At 31.7% G+C, this 27,129-nt stretch overlaps 1 long non-coding RNA gene across 1 annotated transcript; it reads right to left on the bottom strand.

The window, feature by feature from the left end:
- LOC143046198 (uncharacterized) lies at positions 1-26,783 on the bottom strand. Its single transcript, XR_012969090.1, has 5 exons — positions 26,719-26,783; positions 22,774-23,155; positions 16,328-16,412; positions 5,641-5,712; positions 1-1,704 (listed from the first exon to the last, which is right to left on the bottom strand). It is a non-coding gene; the product is annotated as an uncharacterized LOC143046198 (long non-coding RNA).
- Positions 26,784-27,129: the final 346 nt, after the last annotated feature.

The raw sequence follows: 27,129 nt of genomic DNA, 5'->3' as shown, positions 1-27,129 counted from the left end.
TATAAGTGTTGATGATCCACAAATGTCAAACATGATCTTGTTCAGAGAATCCTTTGGGCAGTACTCTAGGAAAATTTTATGTATATGTTTTTGGTAGATATCCGCAAAACCTTGTGCCTCTATGTCTGGAATAGCACGAATCATACTTCTTAACTTGCATTGCTGCAACACGCCTATAATGATACCTTCTAACTTTCGTCTGATAGTACCATGTTTCGTCACGTAGACAGTGCTCATAATTCGGTTGTAATGATAGTAATATTTAAGAACTCTTTCTTTGTCGCTGCTTTGTTTGGTTTTGAAATCCTGTAGAATATTAAAAAAACACGTTGAAATTATTTGACACATTTTGACCTCGTCTAAGTTCATATGTTTTTTATGATTCAGCAAATCAAAGAACAGATGCTGTAAATCATTACTGCTGCTTCCAGATAACAATTTAAGAAGTTTCAATTGCTGTCCTTGGTTTTTGAAAAGTATATCTTCCTTCAACACATCAAAAAGAGCATTGACACTCTTAAACGACCTCATCTTTTCTTCAACTTCTAATGCTGCTAAAATTGCATTTTGCATGAAGTCCACAATGGACTTTGGACCATGTTGACACAGAGCGCGCGACTTTTTCCACAGATTTAGTACTTCTTTTAATTCTCCCTTTTTCCCACTAAATGTCATCTTTTTCATAATCTTATGCGAAAGGGATGCCTCAAGTGCACCACAGAGACTTTCATTTAAGTTGTATTTTTTGTTTTTTTCCATGAAATCTATGTGTTGAATAATAGGCAAATGGCGGAATATGTGCGTGACTAGTTGAGTGGTATATTTGCTTGCTACAGCCAAACCATACAATAATTCTAACAAATCTAAACAATTGAATTTTGATGTCGGTACATATAGGTCCAGTACTCTCTTCTCTTCTGTAAAATTGTTTTCCAAAATTTCAAGGAATACGACATCTCCAAAGAACTTATAAGAAAAACTAAGCAAATGTAACAACGAAGCTTCGTCTTTGTAAAGCAGTCTGCACAAATATTGAATAACGTTTGCAGCCTTTTGAAGGCAGCGTTTTGGAATATCTTTTCTTGAAATGTTTGTGCAAGCCTTTAATATTATTTGTGCTGTTTTGAAATCTACAACTTTGTCATAGCACAAAACATTGAGGTCTGCAACAAGCAGGTGTATTAAATAGCAGTAAAATACAGCGTTGTTATCATCGACTGTTAATTTCTGAAGTATCCACTTTGTATCTTCAAAACGCCAATATCGCTGTTGGAGTGCTATATATGTTGGTAATCCACTATCTTTCATTACTGATTCAAGCTGCAGCATGGCTTCTTTTGGATTCTCCTTTGAAATAGTATTTATAATGTAACGTAAATTTTCGCAAACTGCATTCCAAAAGAGCATACCATAGATGTCTGCCTTTGGCATATGTAGGAATATATGATTCAACGATGAATAGGCTGAAAATGATTTTGATTTATGTATTTTTCTGTCTTCAGGCACGCTTGACAATGAAGATTGACGATAGTGTTCCTCGATCGTAAATTCAAAACGTTTTTCTGACGGCGACACGTATGTTTCCCAGAGTTGAGTACTAGCTAATCTAATCATATGCGCCACATTATTGTTGTAACTTAACAATACATTTGTAACATTTTTTGGTTCTGTGTGGACATATAATCGAACAAGATTTCCCAGTTTCTGAAACAATAAAAATAACAAATATACACTTTAAAAATTATTTTTTGTTATTGTTGTTATTGGTTTTTGTAAGTGACTTACTTATGAAGTAATTGCGCCTTAAAAGTTAAATTCATACAACATAAATATTATGTGTATAACAGACATCATTCATCAGTATGACTATGATCTTGAATAAATCATATCAATCTACTTTGATTAAACTTTGGACATTACAATCATTGAACACAACACTGCTTGGTCTATGGAAGAAAGACACACTCGGGGAAGATTTTAGATAAGAATATTAATGAATATTAATGTCTCGTTAGTGATGTAAGGGATCGAAATGGTTTTTGAATATACAGATTTTTGGCATGTTATAAGAACCAAATCAAAAAAAGGAAAGTGTCTGACAAAATGATATCTATCATAGAACATTTTGCACTTGTAAAAACATTTCTTAGTCTGCGCAGTTTTCACTAAAAGGCGTCGCGCAAGTATGTAGTATGTAGTATTTATGCTTATACACATAGCAATTTTTTTTAATAAAAGGCGAAACAAACAAATTTAGATATAATTTAAAGGACAAAAAATAGGACTGTGGTTCTAAAAAATAAATTGACATTAGTAAATATTTCCTAATTGTAAAATAACGTGAATAATACCACGTTTTAGTGAAAATTATTGGAATAAAGTCGGTTAATGGGTTGGACAATTGAAATTGTGTCAGTTAAGAGTTATTTAGCCACGACAATAATTTTGCTACCTTTATATTTTCCCCTTGAAAAATTAGGAGAATGAGATGTTCCTGAGTAAACAAAAATGACAATACGGTGCCACAGTATCCTAGAAAGAGCATTTTTATTTTGAATTTCTTTGCATTTTATTGAAGGGTGTGTCACTTCAATATAGCGTGATATGGATTGGCCTCTGGAATATGCATGAACTTTTTTTTGACGTTTTCAATCAGCCTTAATTTTTGTGTCTGTTCGAAGTAGCACGTTCTAAATTCCGACTGAAAGTGTCTTTCTAATACAACACAGGGTACATATAACGTGTTCTCGTTCACATATGAACATGATATTTGTCCCTGGACGTTAAACCCTAATTCGTCAGCATCTTCCAATTGGTTTTTTACTTCTATTACTTAATCATATGTTGTTTACAAATCACTCTAAAGAATTAAACGGGAAGTAGCGAATGCAGCTACATTTGGTTATTTTAAGTTTCAATTCATTTTATTCCGTTTAGTTCCTTTCTACATAAGTGCAGAGGACTACAGATGTCTATGGTGGCCGGTGAAGTCCATTTCGCGTTTTCGCTAGGGTTCAATGGGCCAAAAGGTCCAGGTGCGACATCTTTACTCCACCCCCCCTTTTCCCCCCATTTCATTTTCTGTTTATTCTATATAGGTGTACCATTACAAAATGAATAAAATTTGCGTATTTTGTTTTTATTCTTTTCTCTTTCATCTTTAATCAGTAGGATATTTTTCTAAGGACAATGCCTCAGGGGATTCTACACTTCGTTAGTGAAGTTATTAAGAGTTCACTTTCATAATTAATCTACAATGAAAAGTCATTCATGTATAGCATTTCATAGTGCATGGAAAGCCATGTACTATGAAAATTAGAGGGAAAAAACTGACTTTTCATTGGACGAAAAGGGGTGAGTATGTTCTAAAACAAATTCCTTAAATGATTTGTGAAAGGAAAGTTTCATTTTATATATCAAAATGTGTAACAAGTGATTATTTAAATCCCCACTTGAAGGCCTTCGATAGACACCAACCGATAGACTGAGTGAGCGTAAAATTGCCAACGACAAACAAGTAATAGGTAAAATTATCAGTACAACAAACGTTTTACCGTCGACCACACTGTTATGAATTTGATTCTTAAGACTAGTTAAAATTAACTGTCGAGAGTGGAGAAATATCATAAAACACGAGTTATAGTGGTGGAATCTGTTTCTCTAATGATTTTTATCGTTCTTTTTCAAAAAAGATTTGAAGAAAGTTGTGTAATTTTTATGTGACGTCTTCAACCATGGTCGCCCTTTTTCATGACGTCATGCACAATAGGAAAATTCAGAAGAAACCAAGAAAATTTAACGTCACAGTTAAATTTCGACCAATCATTTGACGAGAACAGATTTTTCACTAGTGAGGAGAAATATTTTTCTCACACTGATCAAGAAATGTGAAAATAGCGCAAAAATTAGAGAAACAAAAATATCACTATGATGCGTATAAATAAATGTAAACAAAATACCTCAAGTAAAAAACGAAGGAGACACTCGACGGAATCATCACCGGGAAAAGTCAAAGCTTCAGCGTAAAACCTTACAGCAAAAAACTTATCACTGATAACGAACTTAAAACTGTAACCACGTCTAAAAAAAGTTTAAAGCTTATCTACATAAAGAACTTAGTCATTTTGTACAGATAACGATGCTATAAGACCGCCACAAGGGGTTAAGTCCATAATGTTCGACGACCTGCGCAATGAATTAAAATCCGACTTAACGATGTATTACAATAGCGTAACCGTTCCTCCAATTACTGAGATTAAAAAACTTAAAACAAAAAAATATTGAACTGAAAAAATCCATAAACGAGGTAGACAAATACCGAGTTTTAAAATGGACGACTTAGAACAATACAGCAGGCAGAGTTGTATTATAATAAGCGGGGTTCCTTAAACCCAGAGTGAAGACACACCAACCATTATATGCGATAAAGCATCCAAACTTGAAGTTGATTTACACAGTAACGATATTTGCGTATCCCATAGTTTACCAACTAAAGAAGGCAAATCATAGCCCGCTTTACGCACTCCAAGAATTTCTGAAACGTGCTGAATTTTTGAAGGCAACGAAAAATATTTGAAACATCCCTGAGTTACATGGTCGCGGAATAAGTATCGACTAAGGCACACAGTAGAGTTACATTGAGAAAGGGTAGACTAAAATATACCTCAGTATGGAATGGACAAATATTGTTAACTGTCATAAATGACGATAAACGCCTTGTATCTCTCGAATCGGAACTGAAAAGACTTCATAAATGGTGTACCGGTTCCAAAACGAAGTGATATAGAACAGAATGTTGTTAATATGCCTATCGTGCGTTCCCCTATAACTCCTCTTCAAGCTATCAAACAACATGATGTTTCCTCCACAAATGATGCAATACTAATGCAGGGCCCAAGCGATGTATCCTCAAATATTTGGAATAATGCCTTGATGTTATCTAATCCTATTTAAACACAGGAAATATAAAAAAAGACGTGGTATGATTGCCAATGAGACAACTCTCCACAAGAGACCAGAATGACACAGAAATTAACAACTATAGGTCACCGTACGGACTTCAACAATGGGCAAAGCCCATACCACATACATTTAGTTAGATGTCATTTTTACTTTAGGCTGTGTTCGTCAAAAGAAGTTATTTGTTTTCTCTCATTCTTTTGTTCACTAGTAAATTATGAGCTATAGTGTATAACAAGATTTTGTGAGGTAGACGAAATTGACTTTAAAACGATCGTACTGAATTTTGATGTCCGAAGATGGAACATTTTTATCATTTACTTGACTACTTTTGTTTTAGATTAATTGTAATTACATTATAAATTCCAATTAAAATGAAAAAAAAATATTAAGTTATTCCTAACACAACAATTCAGTTTCGCGCATCTTTGTCATTTTTTTGCTATCAGATTGAATACGTCATGCAAGAACTAGTATACACACGTTTTATAATAGTTTTCTCTATAATGTATCACAAATTTCCGCGTTTTCCATCATTTTAAAAAGCTCTTTTCCCAAGTAAATTATTAAATAAGTTAATATGAAGACATCTTTTGATATTTTTTTGCAATTTGATAAGATACTTTCCGTTTTGAATTTTCCTCGGAGTTCAGAACTTTTGTGATTTTACTTTTTACTCACTCTTGGGTTTTCTTCTGTAGGTGCTTGTTCAGTTCTCGTCTTGTCTTGATTGGGGATCGCGATCTCAGGCAACTTGAAGAAAAAAAGAAATTTATTTGCATTTAAAATATATAAAGACTTAGAAACTGTTAACTTTACATCTTATAACCACTTGGTAAATATGTTCAAAGTATTATGGTTCATTATTTGCGAAAATAAGTAATGTATGCAATTTAGTTTGAGCTCGAAGTCCATGTACAAACTTCAGTAAACATGCATGTCTATGAATTTTAAATTATTGTTCGGAGAACTATAAAAGATAGAGTTCAGAATGGAAATGGTAATGAGAATATGTCAAAGAGACAACATCCCGACCAAAGAGCAGAAAGCAGCCGAAGTCAACGAAAGGATGTCCCCAGCTTGCCCTTAGTTAAAATAGATACTAATTTATATACCAGCAGCTGATTACTAACCTGAGTAATCAGTGGAATATAACAGGATGCATCAAGAAAAGATTGGTTTCTTGGTGTAACAATGCAATAAGCATGTTTGGTGAATAAATATATAATGTTGTTAAAAAAACCCACTAGTTCAATGAAAATGGACGTCATGCTAAACTCTAAAACATGTAAATCCAGTAAAATTTTAGAATACATACAAGGTGTAATACCATCATTGATTTTCCCCTATTAGTATAATGTTAAATTTGCACTTTTCAAAAAATTGTGCAGAATTTATCTTTGTGTCAAATAAATAAATACTTGCCATGAGTAAAGCTTTATCCTGTACTATGAAAAAAAAACCCACTTGACATTTCATTGCATATAAGAAAATCACCATCACTGGAAGTTAACCAATCAAATTTTCACCTTTTTTTAACATTTGCACAAGCTTGAGTAACCATGTAACCTCAAGTTTCCAAAATATTCTATAGAAACCCTACATACAAAAATTATGCTGCTTTACCATACCTAAGATATATGTTTATGAACCAGAAATGTTTTACTGCAATGAAATAAAGGACTAATTACCTACAACTGTCAAATTCAAGGGAATACTTTTTTCTACCTATTACATCACAGGAGTAACAAAGGCCCGAGGCTCTGACAAGGAACAGGCACAAAAACGCGGCGGGTTAAACATGTTTATTTATATCTCAACCCTCCCCTATACCTCTAGTCAATGTAGAATAAACAAACACACACCAATACGCACAGTAAAACTCAGTTTAAAAGAAGTTTGAGTCCAATGCTTGAATATGTAACAAAAGAAACTAAGCAAAATGATACACAAATTAACAATGGACCTCTAGCAGTTACTGGCATGGTAGGTCTAACCCTCAATTAAACTGATTGAAAGATTATGTCTTCATCATATGAACATCAAACACAATGCCTACCGTTAGGGGTTTAGTATCATACCATCATTAAATATGAGAAGGACTGATAACATTACCATGCCAATAACTGGTTTGGAATAAATGTGTGAATTTCCGATGGAAAGACCCTATGCGTGAATTAATATTAATACCAAAATATTCCATCTTTGAGAATTTATTATTTGTTTTGGCAGCATGGTGTCTTCCAATAAAAGTATAATACATTTTTGTATTAAATATGCTATTTTTCGCAAATTGTTAAAAAATGCATTTTTCGACTGAATTTTACCATGCACGCTAAATTATATTGATAATTAGTATACAGACACATCTTTATAAATAGGACATTATACTTGATTATGTATGCAGATTATTTGTGACAATTCTTACAAACAAATATTTTTTTTAAAATAATTAGATTATTAAATAGACCGCTATGAAAACGCCCTTTTTGGCTTACATCATGAAACTATTGTGAAATGAATTATTTCTAAAGAATTGTTACCAAACCTCAAAACATATTGTTTCCGAATCCCTGTATTTATATTGTATTATTATATTTCATGCACTTTTTTTTGAATAAATATTGTTTAAACTAAAACATATTTTTGTAGAGAAATTATTCAAGATGTTTTTTTTACACTAGAGTGCACACGCTGAAATGTCTCGCCTTCTTTACTAATCATTGATATTATGTTGATAGTCCTAAATATAAAGCTTTATTTCAACTGTCACATAAACTTAACATTAACCAAGAAAACTAAACATTGACCAATGAACCATGAAAATGAATTAATATCAAAGGAACCATGCCAGGCAGGCTTGTGCAGCTAACAATTCTGACATACTAGTACAACAAATATAGTTGACCTATTGCTTATAGTTTAAGACAAAAATACCCAAACTCCAAAACTGAACTTTGACCACTGAACCATGAAAATGAAGTCAAGATCAAATGACACCTGCCAGTTAGACATGTACACCTTTCAATCATTCCATACACCAAATATAGTAGACCTATTGCATACAGTACAAGAAAAACAGACAAAAACAGAAAAACTTAACTATAACCTCTGAACCATGCAAATGAGGTCAAGGTCAGATGACACCCGCCAGTTGGACATTTACACGGTAACAGTACACCTTACAGTCATTTCATACACCAACTATACTAGACCTATTGCTTATAGTATCTGAGATATGGACTTAACCTCCAAAACTTAACCTTGATCACTGATCCATAAAATAAGGTCGAGGTCAATGAAAACTGTCTGACGGGCATGAGGACCCTGCAAGGTACGCACATACCAAATATAGTTATCCTATTACTTATAACAAGAGAGAATTTAACATTACAAAAAATCTTAACCTTTTTTTCAAGTAGTCACTGAACCATAAAAATGAAGTCAAGGACATGGGACTTGTGACTGACGGAAACTTTGTAACATAAGGCATCCATATACAAAGTATGAAGCATCCAGGTCTTCCACCTTCTAAAATATAAAGCTTTTAAGAAGTTAGCTTACGCCGCCGCCGCCAGATAACTATTCCTATGTCGAGCTTTCTATGACAAAGTCGCAGGCTCGACAAGAACTATTGGGTATTTATTTCGAAACAAAAAAGTGAAGAATGTTATTCATTTGGATAGAAATGTCCAAGTAACCGAAATGTCCAGTAAATGCCTAAAATTTCGAAACAATTTATCTCTAAAAGTAGCACATGCAGGTATATTTGCTATAACATATCTGAATTGACTAGATGAAAAATGGCTTGAATGCTAACTTTCGTCATAAATTCACCATGGAATAAGACCTGTATCGTTTGCCCTTAACATCACTTCTAGCATGCTTGGCAATATAATAGTGATCAATAAAAAAAAAAGACGATGTGGTATGATTGCAAATGAGAAAACTCCTCACAAGAGACCAAAATGTCACAGAAATTAACAACTATTATTGGTCACTGTATGACCTTAAACAATGAGCAAAGCCCATTACAAATAGTCAGCTATAAAAAGCCCCGAAATGACAAGTGTAACACAATTAAAACAAGAAAGTGAACGGTCTAATTTATGTCCAAACAAGAGGCAAGAGCCTGTGTCGCTCACCCGTATTTACTTTGATTTTGAAATCATGTAAAATAAGGTTTAAATCACAACTAATAGTATAAGGTACTATTAGATACTTTAATAATATTTAAGATAATAACTAAAAACTGCAAAATTTCCTTCAAATTACGAATAGATCTCAAACTGATAAACATTTTGAATCTTTGTCAGATTTGCTCCAAATGCTTTATTTTCAAAGATTTAAGTGAATAACTACATTTTACCCCTATATATATGTTATATTTTTAGCCTTGTCGACCATGTTGTTTGGCGGGCGGGATCATCGGACGCATTTTTCAAACTAGTTACCTTAATGATCACTGAGTCCTAGTTTTGATCCATAGAATGTTTTAATAATTTGCCAAAATTAAGTTTATACAGAGACATGTCTCTGGTTTATATCATGGCTTTCTCAAATATACAATGAAAAGTATGGGTCAATGTGTTTTTTTCGAGCTACTACAATTTGTGCAAAATTTTTAGATTTTGTAGAGATTATTCATGGAAACAACTAATTAAGGTGAAATATGAGAAGAGAAAACAGAAGCGTATAAGCGCCACACATTTTTATTTTTTTATTTTTCTTCCTATCTTTGCGTTGTAACGCAAACATTTGCGATATTTTGCGTTATAACGCAAACACTTGCGATATACCGCAAACCTTTGCGTTATAACGCAAACCATTGCGATATAACGCAAACCTTTGCGATATAACGCAAACCTTTGCGTTATAACGCAAATATCTTGATTTCAATTATTCATTAAGTTTTGTATGTATATGTCTGTCTGTCATTCATTTCGGTTGTGGTTTACAAGTAGATAAAAAAAAAAGAAATAAACATCCAAGGCCAAATCATTATATTAAAAATGCATAGGAATAATGGAATACTTGAAGTTCAATTATACATTTAAGACTGATTTGTGCATCAGAATTGAAAGATGAAAAATAATGTCATACGCTTGTGAAACTTCCAAGTCAATTAGACAAAATGATCTTTCTGCTTTAAAATGAATTATTTATAAGGAAACATTTTTTTTTATTTTGATGCAAGAAATCGTTTTTTAAAATCTCAGAATATGATAAAGATTTTTTGATAGAAAGTCATTGAATTTTCATTTCAATATAGTGAAGTATTTTTAAGATGCATGGGTAGTAATTTTAATGGAGAGAACATAATTTTATTAATCTAAAAATCTTCATTCTGTACATTTATTGTCAAAGGGTAGCTTGTTTAAATCTATCCAACTTTACACAGTTTTCAAACGGGATCTTACTTTGGAAGAAAATTTATATTCGGTTATAGCTATATTAGCAGGGTTGATTTTTTTTCCGGTATAACCTCAATTTACTCAAAGGAGTAGGTCCAGTAAGACCCCTTTTTGGCCCCAAAATATAGCAGTTTTACAAAATTGTTAAAATGTAAACCTTAAGTTATTCATTGGACAGTAAAATGCTTCTGCTACATAAATTTGGGCTGATTTTGACAATACAATGCACATATATCGGGTACTAGAACCATTAAGTCATGCTAAATTACTGAAATCTTCACAATTCTAGCATTTTTGTTAAATTTTAGACGGTTTTCTTGTAAAACGAAAGTGGCCGCATTCGTGTTCAACCTTAATATTGAAATGTAAGTTGTATTTTATGATAATACATAACATATATAAAGGTTGAGGATGAACACGGATGCGGCCACTTTCATTTTTGACAAAAACCATCTGAAAAATGATATTTTTCGGCATATTTGGTAGATTTTTCGTATTTCAGCTTGAATCGGTGCGTTTTTTATGACTTAATCAGTTAAAATCTTTCACATAAACTGATTGATTCAAATAAAATAGACACTTAAGTGTTTAAAAAGAGGTCAAAATCTTTCGTCAGATGAACATGAAATTTGAGGCCATAATCGGTCCTTACCGGACCTTCTCCTTTCTTTGTAATATATATACTAGTAGTAACATGGATATGGTTTTTGGGGGCCTTTACAGTTTGCTGTTCGGTGTGAGCAATTAAATGCTCCGTGTTGAAGACAGTACTTTGGTCTATGATGGTTTACTCTTACGAATAGTGACTTAGATCGAGAGTTTTCTTATTGGCACTCATACCACATCTTCTTATATTATTCTGCTCATTATTAGTCAATGATAATTATGTTCTAATTATTCAAGCATTTTACTTTGCATTGACTACAAAGTTGACAAATTTTAATATATACAGCCTCCTCCATTAATAACTGCTGTTTCCTTTGAATCTTAAATAAGAAATAAGATAAAAACAAAGGTTTGCGTTATAACGCACAGGTTATAATAATAATAATAATAATAATAATAGTATCTTTATTTAAAGAGAGTAACTCATTTGGATTAAACCAATTTTCAATAAGGCTCTCTACATACAATGTTAACAATATGAATAAAACATAACTAATCTACTATTACACACATGTAAACAATAGAGTTATATAAAGTAATATAACAACAACAACAAAAACACCTATATGGTATACATTGTGGCTTAACTTATAAATTTAACACTTGTAAAAATAAAATGACTTGAAAGAGTTTTTGATTGCAGATATACTATTTGATTTTTTAATTTCACTGGACAGTGAATTCCATACTTTTGGACCACTAAAAGAAAAACTTGATTTGTATAATTCTGTATTTGATTTAGGGACAATAAAATTATACCGGTCAAAATTATCCGATGATGAAAGTCGAGTATTGTACGATTGTTTACTACTTGTAGGCACAATAAGATTGGATAAATGTTTTGGAGCAAGTTGGTGTTTTGAATAATACATTATTAATTATGTGTAGTATTCTCTTAGTAACAGGAATAATTCCAGATTCCTTAAACAGTCCAATAGATGGTTTACGAATATAGTACCGTGTTCGTTTAAAAATTAAAAAAATTGCGTTATATAACGCAAAGGTTTGTGTTATAATGTAAAGGTTTATGTTATAACGCAAACATAGGAAGAACAGTAAAAAATAAAATGTGTGGCGCTAATACGCTTCCGTAGAAAAAAGGTCACGGGACTCGTTTTCTTGCTACAAAACAAAATAGGTAAAGTCATAACACATTCCTGTAGAAAAGTTACATACAATACGTGAGTTGTCTTCCCCTATATATCTATACTATTAAACGAGAAGACCTCATTTTGTGTGTCGCTTCTCTTCCTTCCACAATAAATCAATCATCATGCCTTTGTGTCCTATAGGTAACATGCATAGTCGCATTTCTCATCCATTCTTATGATTATTCAGATTGAGTTATTTTGGGAGAAAAACGACAAAAAAGGAGTCCGGATATGATTCCGTCATCAGACTGACTTTTAGTCATAGCTATGATTATCGGTTTGAAACATGCACAAATACAACCAATCGTATGATAGATAACAAAAATGAAAAATAAATAAGCCAATCAGAGCGTTCTCCATATAATGGTGTTTAGATCGCAAGAACCACAACTATTATACCTCCTTATAGAGGACAATCATTTTTCGCTTTTATCTACATGTAAACCACGATACTCTCTGTATTCTGTCTACTGTTTTCTTTGAAATGTTTACTATTTAAGGGGTCATACCAGTTGCATATATATTAAAATAAGTAAAACATGTGACACAAGTACAACCAATCGTATGATAGATAACAAAAATGAAAAATAAATAAGCCATTTAGAGCGTTCTCCATATCCAAGGCCGTAACTAGGCCTCTTATTTTAGTGAGGCAAAATAATTGAGCCGACCGAAGTGAGGCGAAAAAAAATTTTGGAGGGTATGAAATGAATGGTGCAAAATCTGCATTCCAGGCATTTTTCGAGAGTTTGATAATGTTTTGAATTTGGACACTTTTTATATATTTTTTTTCATATTTTAAGACTTTTACTAACATCAAATTTTTGACAACTTTATTTAAATTTATATATGTAAGATAATCATCCAAATATCAATTTGAGTCTGCTGCCAGAACATAAAACAAACATCGAATCATTAGAGTTTTCCAATTTTTTCTATGGCCGGTTCAGTCAAATCGTTTCAGAATCATAATTTGGTCTGCTGATATCCTTAACGTGATGAACATGGAGCATGGCAAGACCGCACAATCTCTCGCCACTCATGCATGCTCTTTTCCAAGTTTTCAGTCGTTTCAGGGCATTCTGTGTTTCTAAAGGTAGCACATTATCATCAACACAATGATCAATGTCTTCTTCCAATTCCTTCTCCATCAGCAATTCGGTAGCAGTATCGATAGTAACAGTTTTTTTTTAAAAGGGAATTAAGCTTTCATGTAAGCACCATCATACAGTCGCATTTACAAAATATTAAACTCGCTTTTATGCTGACATAGAGTAGACAAACAAGGGATAGAATGAGGTAAGATACATGTATATGATTCTATCTATAGAGTAAGTATATATGATATGGGTACAGGGGAATTTGAATGGAGTTTTTGACGTTTACATATAGGTAATTTCAAATTATTTCTGGAAATAGTCGGTGGTATTTTAGTTCCAGAATCTATAAATTTAGGGATAAGGGGTTGGGGGTGTCCGATTCCGAAACCCCGAATATAAGAAAACGAAATTCCGTTGTCCCGAATAAATAAAGACAAAATCCTGTGTTAAAGGTTCTACCATTCCTTAATAATATCAAATTGGAATATGGGATATTCTTTCAATTTTTAAGGTTAAAGAAACATGGATAAAAACTAATCCATGCATGTTTCATATTATTTATATTTTATTTATCTGTAAAGAGAAAGATTAAAATTCGTGAAACGGAGAAATGAATACGCAGACAGGACTGCCTCCTTGCGATGCCCAGTACTTGATTTGTCAAAAGTTGGTGAAACGGAGAAATGAATACGCAGACAGGACTTCCCCCTTGCGAAGCCCAGTACTTGATTTGTCAGTCTACTTATCGTTTTTGGATTATTCTAATGAAGAATTTATATGCAATACTCAGACTCTGCTCACAAAAAAAAGTGTATTCCTTCTTTACCTTCAGTGTCGCTTTTCCTTTTTCTGCAAGAGCCTGTTTTTAACCAGAGATCCATGATGATTATCGTTACTATAGGTTAATGTAATCGAGAAACATCACCCGTTGAGATGCTGAGTTATATCCAGGAGGAATAGTCAAAAAGGAATGATGACAAGTTATAGAAATTAAGGTTGAGACAGAACAACAAATGACTATTATATGTATATATATGTATAAAAAAAATAATCAGTGTCGAAATTTTAGTGAGGCAATTGCCTCACTTGCCTCAAGGGTAGTTACGGCCTTGATATCATGGTGTTTAGATCGCAAGAATCACAACTATTCTACCTCCTAAGAGAGGACAATTATTTTTCGCGTTTAATATATATCATGTTGTTTGAATCGCAAGAACCACAACTATTATACCTCCTTAGAGAGGACAATTATTTTTCGCGTTTATTTACATCTGTCGGGGACTTTCTATGTTAGTATAATAAGTCCCTGATTCTGTCTACTGTTTTCTTTGAAATGTTTACTATTTAAGGGGTCATACCACTTGCATATATATTAAAATAAGTAAAACATGCTGAACTTCATCTAAAACAACCTCGACCAAAAACTTTAACTTGAAGCGGGACAGACGGACGGACGGACGACCGAACGCACGGATGCACAGACAAGAAAAAACATAATGCCCATACATGGGGCAAAACAAAATATTGTTGAAAGGGAAAATAGTGATTTGGCAAAAATGAAAGTAAGGTAGAGATTAGAGGGAGACAGGACCTTTTTCGGGGCGTCGGGATCGGGTGTTTTTAAGCTCGAGATTAGGGGATTGATCCTTACGGAATCAGGGAATATATTTTTCGATTTCGGGATATGAATTTCTTTAAATTCTGCATCTCGGGATTTCATGGTTATAAGCCCGGGATTTTGGGATCCGGACTCCTCCGACCACCCCTCAAATTAGCCTTAGTCAGTCTTAGTCATTTATAATACATGATTCATATCCTACAAATGGCATGTTAATAAGGCTCTTAAAAGAAAAAGCACTGATGGGTTGTCCTAGAAGCATATTTTGTTAGACTCATAATGGTCTATATATAAGCAGTTACATTTATTACATGTTTGAAACGGTGCAAATTTTTAATTTAATTTAACGAAGCATTGTAGCAAAGGAGAAGAATTATTGTGGTCTGAGGCCAGAAACACGAAAATGAATTGAATTCAACAGAAAGGAAACACATATCGGACTTTGGAAAAAGGGAGAGGGCTTTTGGTACCTTTTATGAAATTCTTCATACATAATATCTTTTACAAAAAATCATCCTACAACAGTTCACAAGCTGTATGCTCGCGATTTAAAAAAAAAAAAATTCACAATTTAAATAAATATTCGTTTTTGTAAAAAAAAAACCACTAAAATTAAAAAAAAAAACAGTTTTCGTCATTCGGATATAAAATTTGCTGAATGACCATTTTATCTCAAAATATGCACATTTAATAAAAGATCTAGACCGACTGTTTTTCTGCTATTTTACAATCCAAGATGGCGAAAACCCAAGCTACCTTAAGGAGACTTCGGTATACTAACAAAATATTCACTTCGTAATTGGTAATTTTTCAATCAGCATCATGGGTTTAAAACTAATATGTCAAGTATCCTTGATATTTTGTCAACTACATGACGAGAACAGGTTTGCTTAAGTACTATATTAATATAACTTATGAAACCCCCTTTTAACTAGAAAGTGCATCATCACTAACTCTACATATCATAATAATTATGGAGACATAAATACATACCTCTGTAAATGGTATCAACAATAATTGGCATTTAAAAAGCATAGTGTATGTAATGTCGAAGTATCAGTGTTATTAAGGATGTCCCAAAGTATGATTACGTCCACATCATTTCGATCAACTACATAACAATTGACCTAATTGTGTTATGCAGTGTAGTTAACAAAAAGTAAAAGTCAAAATCAGTCCTTAAATACTGTAATAAACAAACACAAATGGGAGACATCGCCAGTAGATATTAACCATTAAAGTTTCATAAAAATTATGGAAAGCGTTTTGGGGTTATTTTCCGGATGGACTGACGGGACTACGATTTTCTAAAGTTGACGTAGGCATTATTTTTTGTTTTAAATTGTCGGCATATTGATACAAGTATACATTAATTCTACCTTTCATTTATATTTTCTCTGTTTTAAGTAAAATACACACCTGCAATACCTCCATATTTTCACGTTTTGGTGTTTGGTTTGAGAACATCCGGCTGATTTCTTTTTCTTGTTGAATGCCAGTGTTTCTGTCGAGATAAGTAAGAACTGAATCATTTGTAGTAAAGAAATAAACGAGAAAAGAAACCTTTATCGTCAATAGTTTGACACCTACCGCTCAGCCTGGTCATAATTTGAAAAAAATATTTTTCTATTTTACCTTCCACATTCATTTAATATACATTATGCAAATATAAATTTGGTAGTCACCACTTGCCGATTGAGTCTGGAAGGTGGCAGGGTTTACCCTGGGAAGACATAATCAGCCTTCTCTGTGACCCAAACGACATTGGTGACGAGTACCATTATATTATGAATTGTGGATCTTTTAAAAGTTTGAAAGAAAGATATTTTACCTACATACTGTTGGTCAAACCCTATAATTTGATCAACTGTTTAACTCATCAAATATTGTAATATTAGAAATAAATATGTAAACTTATCAAAGTTATAAATGTGAAAGTCAATCCTCCAAGTTGATTTCATTGTATTGTTCACACATGCTTGTAATAACTGTACCTTATTGTTTATTTGTGTATGTTCTCTATAACTATGTAATTGTAGTTTTATGAGAAATAAAGTATTCGTATTATAACACCAATTTTGAAATACCCAAATGTAGAATAATCATACTAATGTGAAACAACCTCCTAAAGGTGCTGTGTGATACAGATACGGTCACTAAAAATCTCTACTATGTAAATCTCTACTATGTAAATCCTACTATGTAAATCTCTACAATGTAAATCTCTACTATGTAAATCTCTACTGTGTAAATCTCTACAATGTAAATTTCTACTATGTAAATCTCTACAATGTAAATCTTTACTATGTAAGTCTCTACTATGTAAATCTCTACTATGTAAATCTCTACAATGTAAATCTCTACAATGTAAACCTCTACAATGTAAATCTCTACTATGTAAATCTCTACAATGTAAATTTCTACTATGTAAATCTCTACTATGTAAATCCTACTATGTAAATCTCTACAATGTAAATCTCTACAATGTAAATCTCTACAATGTAAATCTCTACTATGTAAATCTCTACAATGTAAATCTCTACTATGTAAATCTCTACAATGTAAATCCTACTATGTTAATCTCTACTATGTAAATCTCTACAATGTAAATCTCTACAATGTAAATCTCTACTATGTAAATCTCTACAATGTAAATCTCTACTATGTAAATCTCTAAAATGTAAATCTCTACTATGTAAATTTCTACAATGTAAATCTCTACTATGTAAATCCTACTATGTAAATCTCTGCAATGTAAATCTCTACTATGTAAATCTCTACTATGTAAATCTCTGCAATGTAAATCTCTATTATGTAAATCTCTACAATGTAAATCTCTACAATGTAAATCTTTACTATGTAAATCTCTACAATGTAAATCTCTACTATGTAAATCTCTACAATGTAAATCCTACTATGTAAATCTCTACAATGTAAATCTCTACAATGTAAATCTCTACTATGTAAATCTCTACTATGTAAATTTCTACAATGTAAATCTCTACTATGTAAGTCTCTACTATGTAAATCTCTACTATGTAAATCTCTACTATGTAAATCTCTACTATGTTAATCTCTACAAGGTAAATCTCTACTATGTAAATTTCTACTATGTAAATCTCTACAATGTAAATCTCTACAATGTAAATCCTACTATGTAAATCTCTACAATGTAAATCTCTACAATGTAAATCTCTACTATGTAAATCTCTACTATGTAAATATCTACTATGTAAATCTCTACAATGTAAATCTCTACAATGTAAATCCTACTATGTAAATCTCTACAATGTAAATCTCTACAATGTAAATCTCTACAATGTAAATCTCTACTATGTAAATCTCTACAATGTAAATGTCTACTATGTAAATCTCTACTGTGTAAATCTCTACAATGTTAATCCCTACTATGTAAATCTCTACTATTTAAATCTCTACCATGTAAATCTCTACAATGTAAATCTCTCTACAATGTAAATCTCTACTATGTAAATCTCTACTATGTAAATCCCTACAATGTAAATCTCTACTATGTAAATCTCTACTATGTAAATCCCTTCAATGTAAATCTCTATAATGTAAATCCTACTATGTTAATCTCTACTATGTAAATCTTTACAATGTAAATCTCTACAATGTAAATCTCTACTATGTAAATCTCTACAATGTAAATCTCTACTATGTAAATCTCTACTATGTAAATCTCTACAATGTACATCTCTACAATGTAAATCTCTACAATGTAAATCTCTACTATGTAAATCTCTACAATGTAAATCTCTACTATGTAAATCCCTCCTATGTAAATCCCTCCTATGTAAATCTCTACTATGTAAATATCTACTATGTAAATATCTACTATGTAAATCTCTACAATGTAAATCTCTACTATGTAAATCTATACAATGTAAATATCTACTATGTTAATCTCTACAATGTAAATCTCTACAATGTAAATCTCTACAATGTAAATCTCTACTATGTAAATCTCTACAATGTAAATCTCTACTATGTAAATCTCTACAAGGTAAATCTCTACTATGTAAATCTCTACAATATTAATCTCTACAATGTAAATCCTACTATGTTAATCTCTACTATGTAAATCTCTACAATGTAAATCTCTACTATGTAAATCTCTACAATGTAAATCTTTACTATGTTAGTCTCTAATGTAAATCTCTTATCTCTACAATGTAAATCTCTACCATGTAAATCTCTACTATGTAAATCTCTACAATGTAAATCTCTACATTGTAAATCTCTACTATGTAAATCTATACAATGTAAATATCTACTATGTTAATCTCTACAATGTAAATCTCTACAATGTAAATCTCTACAATGTAAATCTCTACTATGTAAATCTCTACAATGTAAATCTCTACTATGTAAATCTCTACAAGGTAAATCTCTACTATGTAAATCTCTACTATGTAAATCTCTACTATGTAAATCTCTACAATGTAAATCTTTACTATGTTAGTCTCTACTATGTAAATCTCTACTATGTAAATCTCTACAATGTAAATCTTTACTATGTAAGTCTCTACTATGTAAATCTCTACTATGTAAATCTCTTATCTCTACAATGTAAATCTCTACCATGTAAATCTCTACTATGTAAATCTCTACAATGTAAATCTCTACATTGTAAATCTCTACTATGTAAATCTCTACTATGTAAATCTCTACTATGTAAATCTCTACTATGTAAAATGTAAATCTCTACTATGTAAAATGTAAATCTCTACTATATAAATCTCTACAATGTAAATCTCTACAATGTAAATCTCTACTATGTAAATCTCTACTATGTAAATCTCTACAATGTTAATCTCTACAATGTAAATCCTACTATGTTAATCTCTACTATGTAAATCTCTACAATGTAAATCTCTACGATGTAAATCTCTACATTGTAAATCTCTACTATGTAAATCTGTACTATGTAAATCTCTACTATGTAAATCTCTGCAATGTAAATCTCTACTATGTAAATCTCTACAATGTAAATCTCTACAATGTAAATCTCTACATTGTAAATCTCAACTATGTAAATTTCTACAATGTAAATCTCTACAATGTAAATCTCTACTGTGTAAATCTACTGTGTAAATCCCTACAATGTAAATCTCTACTATGTAAATCTCTTCTAAATCTCTACTATGTAAATCTCTACTATGTAAATCTCTACTATGTAAAGCTCAACTATGTAAATCTCTACAATGTAAATCTCTACTATGTAAATCTATACAATGTAAATATCTACTATGTTAATCTCTACAATGTAAATCTCTAGAATGTAAATCTCTACAATGTAAATCTCTACTATGTAAATCTCTACAATGTAAATCTCTACTATGTAGATCTCTACAAGGTAAATCTCTACAATGTAAATCTCTACTATGTAAATCTCTACTATGTAAATCTCTACTATGTAAATCTCTACAATGTAAATCTTTACTATGTTAGTCTCTACTATGTAAATCTCTACTATGTAAATCTCTACAATGTAAATCTTTACTATGTAAGTCTCTACTATGTAAATCTCTACTATGTAAATCTCTTATCTCTACAATGTAAATCTCTACCATGTAAATCTCTACTATGTAAATCTCTACAATGTAAATCTCTACATTGTAAATCTCTACTATGTAAATCTCTACTATGTAAATCTCTACTATGTAAAATGTAAATCTCTACTATGTAAAATGTAAATCTCTACTATATAAATCTCTACAATGTAAATCTCTACAATGTAAATCTCTACAATGTAAATCTCTACTATGTAAATCTCTACAATGTTAATCTCTACAATGTAAATCCTACTATGTTAATCTCTACTATGTAAATCTCTACAATGTAAATCTCTACACAATGTAAATCTCTACAATGTAAATCTCTACTATGTAAATCTCTACAATGTAAATCTCTACAATGTAAATCCTACTATGTTAATCTCTACTATGTAAATCTCTACAATGTAAATCTCTACAATGTAAATCTCTACTATGTAAATCTCTACAATGTAAATCTCTACTATGTAAATCTCTACAATGTAAATCTCTACTATGTAAATCTCTACAATGTAAATCTCTACTATGTAAATCTCTACTATGTAAATCTCTACTATGTAAATCTCTGCAATATAAATCTCTACTATGTAAATCTCTACAATGTAAATCTCTACAATGTAAATCTCTACAATGTAAATCTTTACTATGTAAATCTCTACAATGTAAATCTCTACAATGTAAATCTCTACTGTGTAAATCTACTGTGTAAATCCCTACAATGTAAATCTCTACTATGTAAATCTCTACTATGTAAATCTCTACTATGTAAATCTCTACTATGTAAATCTCTACTATGTAAATCTCTGCAATGTAAATCTCTACTATGTAAATCTCTACAATGTAAATCTCTACAATGTAAATCTCTACAATGTAAATCTTTACTATGTAAATCTCTACAATGTAAATCTCTACAATGTAAATCTCTACTGTGTAAATCTACTGTGTAAATCCCTACAATGTAAATCTCTACTATGTAAATCTCTACTATGTAAATCTCTACAATGTAAATCTCTACTATGTAAATCTCTACTATGTAAATCTCTACAATGTAAATCTCTACTATGTAAATCTCTACTATGTAAATCTCTACAATGTAAATCTCTCTACAATGTAAATCTCTACTATGTAAATCTCTACTATGTAAATCCCTACAATGTAAATCTCTACTATGTAAATCTCTACTATGTAAATCCCTACAATGTAAATCTCTACAATGTAAATCTCTACTATGTAAATCTCTACAATGTAAATCTCTACTATGTAAATCTCTACTGTGTAAATCCCTACAATGTAAATCTCTACAATGTAAATCTCTACTATGTAAATCTCTACTGTGTAAATCCCTACAATGTAAATCTCTACAATGTAAATCTCTACTATGTAAATCTCTACTGTGTAAATCCCTACAATGTAAATCTCTACAATGTAAATCTCTACTATGTAAATCTCTACTGTGTAAATCCCTACAATGTAAATCTCTACAATGTAAATCTCTACAATGTAAATCTCTACTATGTAAATCTCTACTGTGTAAATCCCTACAATGTAAATCTCTACAATGTAAATCTCTACAATGTAAATCTCTACAATGTAAATCTCTACTATGTAAATCTCTACTGTGTAAATCCCTACAATGTAAATGTAAATCTCTACTATGTAAATCTGTACTGTGTAAATCCCTACAATGTAAATCTCTACAATGTAAATCTCTACTATGTAAATCTCTACTGTGTAAATCCCTACAATGTAAATCTCTACAATGTAAATCTCTACTATGTAAATCTCTACTGTGTAAATCCCTACAATGTAAATCTCTACAATGTCAATCTCTACTATGTAAATCTCTACTGTGTAAATCCCTACAATGTAAATCCCTCACACCGTGCAATGATATGAAACACTATTGACTTTTGCATCCCTATCCCAATTTTTTAAAACACCGGTGGGAATTATTCAAAATCTGTTTCATTAAAAAATGGCAATCACAACTACATATAATTTGTTAAAAAAAAAGGCAAATGTTTCAATTTAATTTCTTTAGATACCGAATTCTGTAGACACCGAATATCAGTATTTTCTTTCTTATATTCTTATCAAGGGGATATCAGATCGGTGGGCAGACCTTGAAGTTTAATTGCTCTCTTAATATTTGATTTTAGATGCATCTATTTTGTGTGTGCAATCTTACTGGTTCTTGATTCGCGTTTGCATTTTGTATACAAGTAATAAATTTATCAGCTATTTCATTGTAATAGTGAAAACAGGATCAGGATAACAAAAACTTACATTTTCGAATTACTAACAGACATATGAACATTCAAGTTTGTTGTTGGGTCAAAACCCATTGATACAGCAAAACCATTGTTCTCTGCATATTTTGTTAAAATAGTTGTAATCTTTCCTTCGTCAACAAACGTTAGAAAACGCTTCTGTTCCTGATTGGTGGCGAATCGACATATGAAAAGCATGTGGAGGTCGTTTCCATGGCTGAGCTCAAAGTTAATAACTTTAACTTTACACTCAAATTCCAATACGTGTTGCAGCTGATCCCTAAAATGTTCCCAATCACTTTTTATAATTTGATACACGCTCATTGTTGTCTCAATATTATAGCAGACCACACCGCCATTTTGATTCTTGACTGATGGTAAGACCTCTAGAAAACATTCTGCAAAATATATGAAACAATTTATTAAAACAAACAACCTGTCAGTTTCAAAATATGTTTCGGGCATGTTCAGAACAGTTATTGAAAATAAACACGTACATCTACAACAAGATAAAAAATACCGTGATCTGGTATTCTTTCGTCTTAAATTTAATCAATACAACAACAGGTGTGAAACCCTGAAAAGTTCGGGTAAGTATGGAACCTATATAAAGCTTGATACAGCTTTGAATTTGGATTGTGATTGAATAATTGACACATCATAGGATTCTGATACAGAATGAAGGGGTTAAAAATCTGAAAAAGTTTGAATTGGACTTATATTTTTTTTAATTGGATCAAATATGCAAAGTCTAAGAACCATGACTGAAGGTATATGGCTGAACAATCTCCATGGACATGAAATTTACTATTGCTAATACAACTACATACCACTGACTTATAAGATGTAACCTTTAAACAAACCTAAACATAAACTAATAAATGTACACTAAACAAAATTTCAAGGTCCTGACTCCATAAACCATAACTGAGGCGGCGGGGTCAAATAATCTCCATGGTAATGAGAAGTACCAATGCTATTCCAACTGCATAGCAAATAGCATTGACCTTCCACAAGTGGTGCCCGGTAAACCGACCTAATCACAAACTAATACATGAAAACTAAACAAAAATTTCAAAGTCAATAGACCATAACTGAGGGGGCGGTGTCAATATCTCTATGGTAGTGAGATGTCCAAATACTTATATAACTGCATACCAAACATCTGTTACTTACCACTAGTGGTTCACCATAAACTAGACATAATTACAAACTAATATATCGTTGACGCCGACGCTAAGTCACAACGCTGACGACGCTGACGACGGAAACAGCATACTTATGTCTCGATTTTTGACTCCGTCAAGCGAGACAAAAATCTACAAAACCTACCTTAGTTTTTCAATATAAATAATTATGAGCAATAAATTTCAAACTATATTTATCACACATAATTTCTAAATTTAGATTTGATGCTGTATTTATTTTTAACTATGCCTCTACTTACAACTTTTTTTAATTAATTGTGCAATACAGCTCTGAATTTGGATTGTGATTGAATATTTGATATTACACAGTTTCGGAAACAGAAGAATGTTTCACAAGAACCTACAAAAAAGGACATTTGCTTATAATGGTCCAATATACAAAATCAGAATACATGGTTCACATCAGCGTATCAAAGAGCCTCAATAATACAATTTTAATTTTGGACTCTTTCGACCAATTTGATAACGAGACCCAAAACCTAAAATGTCAATACACAGTTTAATTTAGCATATCAAAGATCCCCAATTATTCAATTTTTGTTGACATTAAACACATTTTAATTTTGGTCTCTTTGGACCCTGATGTTGACCAATTTTATTACGGCCCAAAAATCAAAAATCTGAATACACGGCTAGATTCGGCATATATCAAAGAACCCTAATAATTAAATTTTGTTGACTCTTTGAACCTCAATATGTACCAATTCCAAAAGGGGGCTCAAAATTCAAAGTCTAAACTCACGGCTAGAATCTCCCAAACAATTAAAGACTTTGAATAAAATCCCATCGAAAGCGATTCATACAAAGTGTTAGAAAGTTTGTTGTCCTTCACGCTTTTGGTCTAAATGGCCATAACACCTAAATTTAATCTAAACCTCCCGTTTTGGTATTGTATCTTGTGGCTCAAAATTCAAAATCTAAATACACGGTTATATTCAGAATATCTATGTAACAAAAGTTTAAAGACTTTGATTTAACCCCAACGAAATTGGTCAAGATATTAGCAATTTATATAAAGTATTAGAAAAGTATTGTTTTCGGTTGCTGATTCCTATACGATTTGGGCAATTACAACCAAAAGCAATAACAACCTTCCTAATATAAAGCTTGTGGTACAATATCATAGAGATCCATATACTTATTCTAATTCTAAAGTTATTGTCTGGAAACCAAATGTCTCTTCCTACGACGAAGGCGATAACGACTGACAACATCATAACATTACAAGACTGCAAACATTTTGTGAATGTATATCAAATCTTGATGATTGATTGTTTGATTTTGAAGCTGCTTTGAACTATATCATGACGGTCAGTTTATTTCGATTGTGTGAGCAGGAGTTTCTGTAGATTAACACCGAATTTCGACAGGAAAACTGACAATCCTAGTCGTACCTGTCACGCGTGGTTTTGAACTTACAAATTCAGTATTTAGACGGTAACGATACAGTAGTTATAGACGATGGAAAGATTACCTTCACACAGTTAAACATTAAGTAGACTAAATTTTACATATAAGTCACTTTTGATATTTCACATGAGTGACTGCTTCACACATGCAAAACTGTAAAATCATTGAACTTTCATAGATACTTTTCTCGTACTGTTCTCTACATACAATACATTCAATCAAATATAAAAAAAGAAGATGTGGTATGATCGCCAATGAGACAACTGTCCGCAAGAGTCAAAATGATACAGACATAAAGAACTATAAGTCACCGTACGGCCTTCAACAATGAGCAAAGCCCATACCGCAAAAACAGCTATAAAAGGCCCCGAAATGTCCGTTTATCAAATTTTTATCATATCGATAACATTGTTTTCCGTGCCTGTATCGCCTTATCAGTTTGTATTTACAATCTTAAGCAATGACTTGGTCCTCAAAAAGGATAAACGGAAATAAAACAAGAGGCTCTCAACAACCTCAGCATCTACATCTACATTGTTGAAATGCAAAGCATCTAAGAACCATCACGCAAGTACTTATTACCGTATAGCGGGTTATTTTCGCAGGGTTTTAATGTTCGCTTATTTTCGCGGATAGAACAAAATCACAAAAATAAATTCCGCCAATTTAAAAGTTCACATGCAAAGGTATTGATAAAAGTTTTGAATTCGACGAAAATAATAACCGCCAAAATATTTCGTATACCATATTTAATGAAAATCGCGAAATTTTACAGTAAGTCATTCAATGTGGTGTCTTTTAAAACATATTTACATGTGAAATTACAACAGCATTTTACCCATATGTTTAATCTTGGCCATGGTGGCAATGTTTTTGACGTAACAGACAATTTTTTTTATTCTAGATACCATAAGGAGCATTCGGCTCAAGTTTGGTTAGATTTGGTTCAATAGTTTCAGAAAAGAAGATGTTTGAAATAGTTTACACAGGACGGACGACAACGGACGCCAAATTATGGCAACACCTCAACTGTTCAAAGGCTAAAAACTATATAAAAAAAAAAAAAAATCCTACCTCGCTTCAAATATGAAAAACAAGATGTGGTATGAAAGCCAACGAGACGATTATCCGTCCAAGTCGCAAGGTATAAAAAGTAAACAATAATTATTATTGGTCAAAGAACGACCTTCAAGATTAATTATATATGATAATCAAGATTTATTCCAGAATTGATCCTCATGTGTAGTGAAATAAGAAAATATATTATGTTACAGTAAATACCTATTTTTTCATTTTGATAATTCGCATTTTATTATTATTTCAAAAATTTCTATTAAACTTACCGCAACTTGTATGCAATCTCTCTGCCGCTGCCATTTTCTTCTATAACTATTTTCTATACCTTAATCTAAAATAACAGTATTTCAATATAAACCGTCAACAAAGGAAAATAATATTTTGCCTGAAGTAGAAAAACAAGTTATCAAATGTTTGTGCAATTTAAAAATGAGATTTTTATCAAAGTGAACATTTTAGTGGATTTTTAACATAAAATTCCTTAATAATGCACCTTCCTAGCACACGGCTATATTATATATCAATCGAAAGTCTATCCATACTTTCTGCTTTTTGTCGGTCGTAAAAAAATCGTAAAATAACGGTTCGATGTTATTTCCGTTAAATCAAGATCAAAGATAAAGGACTAAATGAAATAGACGTTTCTATCCTGCTTTCAGTACGCAAACACAGCGGGG

This window comes from Mytilus galloprovincialis, chromosome 9, assembly GCF_965363235.1.
Source record: "Mytilus galloprovincialis chromosome 9, xbMytGall1.hap1.1, whole genome shotgun sequence".
Taxonomy (NCBI): Eukaryota; Metazoa; Mollusca; class Bivalvia; order Mytilida; family Mytilidae; genus Mytilus; species Mytilus galloprovincialis.
Note: the sequence above shows the minus strand (reverse complement) of the source record. Positions and strands in the feature narration are given on the sequence as shown.